Genomic DNA, 6,351 nt, shown 5'->3' with positions numbered 1-6,351 from the left:
CTTAGAGATCAAAACCCAAATGTTTTGAGTTGTCTCAGTTTTGAACTGGGGCGTCAAAATAATATATGTACATGTACTATAACAAAACAAAAAAAAATGTGATATGATTTAAATATTTTCTAAGCATATAACATTAGATGAATTATAATATTAATAAATATTTAAAATGATTTTCCTCTTATATACATTTTTTTTCTCATCAAATATGATAGTAAACTTGATAAACTTAACTATAAAAAAATTATATAAATTTGAATTTACAGTATATTACAAAAACAACATATTTACGAAACGATTAACCTCAATTTTTAACGGCTTTAAAAGTTTTCAATGCACTTTAAGGCATATATTAGCCGTTGACAATGGTAAAACGTACATTTACTATACTTTTTAATACTTTTGTCGTTTTTATATTTGATATTTATGGTTAAATATTTGATTTACAAAAAGTATATATAATATAAATAATTAGATATTCGATCATTCAATTAAAAGAGTTTTAGACTTATATAAAACTAAAGTTATCTTTCTAATAATATTCATAATCCAGAGAAATTACGTAGTTCAAAAAATACATTGTAAAATATTATAAAAGTAAAAATGGTTGCTAGACGGACATTTGATGACTATAATATAATCAATATTTTGTGTCAACGAAAATAATTAATATAAAAGATATGTAGTTTTAAGTTTTATCTTACCAATTAAACAAATACTTATAATTATGTTCCACCACGCAAAAACAGCCATTATTATTGGTATTAACAAGTAGTTAACTTATAAAATAAGTTCACTCGACCTATTAAAAAAATAAATTTAGAATTTATTATCAATATTTTTATTGTAAAACAAGGATTATGAATCCAACATTTACTACCAGTGTTGCATTAGTTATAGTTCTAAGGCAACTGAACAAATGATCGTTTGTCAGATGAACATAACATCATTTAAAAATTTTCTTAACATTTTATTGTATACATGATAAAAACATGGCCTATTCTTTTTTAAAAAGCCATTAACTATTTAATAATTGAATATTCATATTTCTTTAATCAAAGTAATAAAAAAAGATTATTTAAAACTTATTGAGTTATTTTCATACCTTGGTACAATATTAGAGGATTCACTGGCCTTTTAGCTTCGATGCGAAGCTTAAAAGGTATTGGTTTTACTCTGTGTTTTTTTTTTGTGTCTGTTACCACTTTTTCTCAGCTCTCACCGAACCGATATTTTTCAATGATACGTCAAAAGATCACAAATTGTATCTAGTCGAAGACATTACCCTCAAAAATTGAAAAAATTTCCCTCGTTCCCCGTAAATGGGGGGAACCTCCAAAAAAATTACGAATTTAAAAATCGCTAATTTTCGAAATTTTTTCAATTTTTTTTACTTAAAAGTGCCATAACTTTTTCAAAAATAAACATATCAATATAATTCTTTTTTATATAGATGCATAATATCATTACCTTTCATTTGGTATATTTTTTTCATAAATTTAACCCTTAACCTGCCCACAAGGGGGGATTTAAAATGACAACTTTTTCACAAAAAATTAACTTTTTCAACTTAACTTTTGAAAATGTTCCGGAAGGTCTGACACTTTTATATATATCTTAAATTAAAGCTAATGTAATATACTTTATTATGAAAAAAAAAAATTTCGGACTTTATCTTATCTTCATGGTGAAAATGGCTACCGAATGCTATTTTTGTGTGAAAATTTTCGATTTTGTATTTTCCATTTTTAACTTTATTATGCTATAACTTTTTGAAAAATGTATGAATCATTACAATTTTTTTATGAGAAGTAGTATTTATATAGATCTTTCATTCGACATACTGTTTTTTTAAATCGGACCATTTCCCTAAATACAGGGGGGATTCAAAACATAAAAATGCATATAGAAAGTAGAACTTTTTCAACGTAACTTTTGAAAGTGTTCCGGAAGGTCTGACACTTTTATATATATCTTAAATTAAAGCTAATGTAATATACTTTATAATGGTAAAAAAAAATTTCGGACTTTATTTTATCTTCATGGTGAAAACAGACATTAAACTTAATAAAAAAAATACGATTTTTGTAAAAAAATTCTTTTTTATATTTTTAACTTTATAATGCTATAACTTTTTGAAAGATGTATGGATCAATATAATTATTTTTTTTTGTAGATGCATGATGTCTTTACCTATCATTTGGTATATTTTTTTTATAAATCTGACTTTTTACCTGCCAACAGGGGGGGATTCAAAATGACAACTTTTTCACAAAAAATTGACTTTTTCAACTTAAATTTTGAAAGTGTTCCGGAAAGTCTGACACTTTTATATATATATTAAATTAAAGCTAATGTAATCTACTTTATTATGTAAAAAAAAAATTTCGGACTTTATTTTGTCTTCACGGTGAAAATGGCTACCAAATGCTATTATTGTGTGAAAATTCTCGATTTTATTTTTTACATTTTTAACTTTATAATGCTATAACTTATTGAAAAGTGTATTGATCAATATAATTTTTTTATGGGAAATACTATTTTTTAATAATCCCTTTTTCATTCGACATACTTTATCTTAATCAGGATATTAATAAGGAACTAGCAGTTTATGAAGCTTTTGGAATAATCCACCAATTTTTTTTAATTAAACACTATCTAAAGATTTGCATCGAAGCGTTTATTTTTGATAGTGATTTTAATCACTGTCAGATATCATTATACTTGATCCAACTATGCCACGTCACCACTGTGCCGCGACCCCCCTGTGCTGGGTTTTTTAAAGGTGAGGTAATCGAGTAGTAGCTGTACCTAAATTTATTATTAAATATATTATGAACACTGAAATCAATCAAAGTACTATTTGCTCAAATGTTTGTTCAATTTTCTTATCTTTAAATCAACAACTTAGGGCCAAACTATAATTTAATTTTTTCAATTAAAACATACATTTTAATTAATTTGTAATAAATATTTTTTTTTATTACATCATTGTAATAATAATTCAGAATTTTCATCATGTATTTTATTACAAGTATCTGAAAACATATTTTTCTATTATTACTATTATTTTTTGTTGGTTGAAAATGAATTTTGATGCATTAATTAAACTCTAAGTTCTTAATTTTTTTTTATAGATTATATAGATAAAAAAAATACAGAGCCTACTTCGATGGAATCGATAATTAATCTAGCTGCACTGAATATGCTGACTTTTAGTGGCAAAATGAAGAGTGGTCAGCCTTTTTTGATATGTTCCGACGCCTGGTACATTTTAGTGCGACTATAACCCCAGTTAAAAAATTCTTTTATTTCAAATAATCGTCAAATGGAGAAACAGCTAGTTGTATAAGATGCATTGAGACAACGGACGCCAACTATGATGCAGTCTGGATTACATTAATTGAACGTTATAATAATAAAAAGGTGTTAGTCCAAAGACATGTCCGAAATATTGTCGAATTAAAACCGTTACAAGATAGTACTGCCGATTGATTACGTATATTAATCGACGACTTAAATAGTAATATGAGAGCTCTAGATACTTTAGGCGAAAAAACCAGGAGACTGGAGTCCTTTACTGTTGCACATAGTGAGCTCAAAGCTAGATCGAGAAACGTCGAAGTCGTGGAAGATAAAGTGACACAAGAATAAAGTACCAACTGTCAAGGAATTAACAACATTTATAGTCAAACGTTTTCAAATAATGGAATCCATAGATTCAACGCAATTCAGTAATGATTATTTATCGCCTGTTGACAGAAAAAGTAGTTTAGTAAAACATCCAAATAATAGTCGAAAAGTCAACTACTATGATAACTACAGTAATTAAGTGTTGTTTATAATCAGCCGCACAATATACATAAGTGCCCATCTTTTATCGCGTTATCGGTAACCGAGCGCATATCTAAAGTAAATAGAATAGGCCTGTGTAAGATCTGTTTACATAAACACGACAAAACTAAATGTTTTGGTAGATATTGATTAAAATGTAATGATCCTCATAATACGTTACGTTGTAACATTTAAATAACGGTGTAAAATCAAATCGATCTGAAATCCAAACAAAGAGCAATTCGAGTGAGTCATCTATTACACGACTACCAGCGGCGTATTTATATGCAGGCCTTTAGGCAACTGCCTAAAATGGCTGATTTTAAGGGGCGGCAAATATTGAAGGCCGATAAATTTATAAAAAACGAGTTATTTTAGCTTCGATGCGAAGCTTAAAAGGTATTGGTTTTACTCTGTGTTTTTTTTTTGTGTCTGTTACCACTTTTTTTCAGCTCTCACCAAACCGATTTCTTTTAACGATACGTCAAAAGATCACAAATCGTATCTAGTCGAAGACATTACCCTCAAAAATTGAAAAAATTTCCCTCTTTCCCCGTAAATAGAGGAAACCTCCAAAAAAATTACAAATTAAAAAAACGATAATTTTCAACATTTTTTCAATTTTGTTTTACTTAACACTGCCATAACGTTCTCAAAAATGAATAAATCAATATAATTTTTTTTATAGATGTTTGATGTCTTTACCTATCATTTAGTATATTTTTTTTATAAATTTAACCCTTTATCTGCCCACAGGGGGGGATTTAAAATGAAAACTTTTTCACAAAAAATTCAATTTTTAAACTTAACTTTTGAAAGTGTTTCGAAAAGTCTAACACTTTTATATATATCTTAAATTAAAGGTAATGTAATATACTTTATTATGGAAAAAAAAAATTTGACCTCTGGATTTGTCTTTGTGGTGAAAATAGACTTCAAAGTTAATAAAAAATTACGATTTTTTTTAAATAATTCTTTTTTATATTTTTAACTTAATAATGCTATAACTTTTCGGAAAATGTATGGATCAGTAAATTTTTTTTTTATAGATGATTGATGTCTTTACCTATCATTTGGCATATATTTTGTATAAATCTAACCCTTTATCTGCCCACAGGGGGGGATTTAAAATTACAACTTTTTCACAAAAAATTAACTTTTTCAACTTAAATTTTGAAAATGTTCCGGAAAGACTGACACTTTTATATATACCTTAAATTAAAGCTAATGTAATGTACTCTATTATGCAAAAATAAATTTCGGACTTTATTTTGTCTTCACTAAGAAAATGGCTACCGAATGCTATTTTTGTGTGAAAATTCTCGATTTTATATTTTACATTTTTTACTTTAAAATGCTATAACTTTTTATAAAATGTATGGATCAAAACAATTTTTTCATGAGAAGTATTATTTATATACATTCGACCTACTTTATCTTATCAGGATATAAATAAGGAAATAGCAGATCATGTAGCTTTTGGAATAATCCACCAATTTTCTAAAATTAATCACCAATTTAAGATTTGCATCGAAGAGTTTTTTTTTATAGTGATTTTAATCACTGTCAGATATTATTATACTTGACCCAACTATGCCACGTCAACACTGTGCCGCGACCCCCTGTGCTGGGTTTTTATATTGTTGTTATGACATTGACTTATAATAATAATTATTATAATCGTTTTCATTTATTGTGTATTTGTTATATGTATATAATATAACAAAGTTTAATCTATTTTCAATTTCCTGATAACAATAGCAGAGATTATTAATAAAATACGAGTTTATTACTTTAATAGTACCTTTCTTATTGCTGTCTATATATATACAAGTCAAAAACGAAAAATTTACTCGCATGACTAAAAAGTGATTACCCCTAAGATAGTACTAGTATTTATTTAGATATTTTGGATATTAAAGGATAAATAAACATAAACATGTATATTTTAAGTAGACAAATTGTTTATTTTTAAATCAACTAAATAAGTAACTAGATAATGAAGAAATCATATAAATTTATTTTATTAATATTCTAAAATGTTTTATCAATTAATAACAACAATGCAATTTTGAGTTGATGTTAAGAAATTGTTTAAAAGGACATAATTTACAGATCATTTTAATCGACGTTAATCATATAACGCTAAAAGACTGCGCTAAAAATCCAATATTGACTATATTACATTTTAAAATTAACACAAAGTGTGATTTTGTTAACTAACTGCAAGTGAATTTTTACTTTGAAAATTCTGACTTCATTAAGTTAAAACTGAATTCTGTATTTATTTGGTGTTGGCAACGATCGTACGCCATTTTTGCTTACTGAATCTCCTTTAAATAATCCATCTCTTTGTAAAGATCCTCTTCTTCCTTGCATTCCACCGGGAGAAAATATTCTTAATTTAGATTCAACATTAGTCATTTTATTTACTTCCGGTGTTCCTAAGCTAGCATAATCAATTTTCCTAGGAGGTGGTATAAAACTTCTTTGTGTTTCTTTATAAAACGATCGACCGGG

General features: G+C 26.7%; 1 long non-coding RNA gene across 1 annotated transcript in view; it reads left to right on the top strand.

Moving 5' to 3' along the window:
• The window catches only part of LOC126907834 (uncharacterized), an 85,950-nt gene extending 84,191 nt beyond the window's left edge, over positions 1-1,759 (top strand). Inside the window, exon 2 of the long non-coding RNA XR_007704630.1 lies at positions 1,593-1,759. This is a non-coding gene — a long non-coding RNA (uncharacterized LOC126907834). The remainder of the gene's footprint in view (positions 1-1,592) is intronic.
• Positions 1,760-6,351: the final 4,592 nt, after the last annotated feature.

The sequence above is a fragment of the Daktulosphaira vitifoliae genome, unplaced genomic scaffold, assembly GCF_025091365.1.
Source record: "Daktulosphaira vitifoliae isolate Bord-2020 unplaced genomic scaffold, ASM2509136v1 Scaffold_1, whole genome shotgun sequence".
Lineage (NCBI taxonomy): Eukaryota > Metazoa > Arthropoda > Insecta > Hemiptera > Phylloxeridae > Daktulosphaira > Daktulosphaira vitifoliae.
The sequence above is the reverse complement of the archived record's forward strand: the minus strand, read 5'-3'. Positions and strand labels throughout refer to the sequence as shown.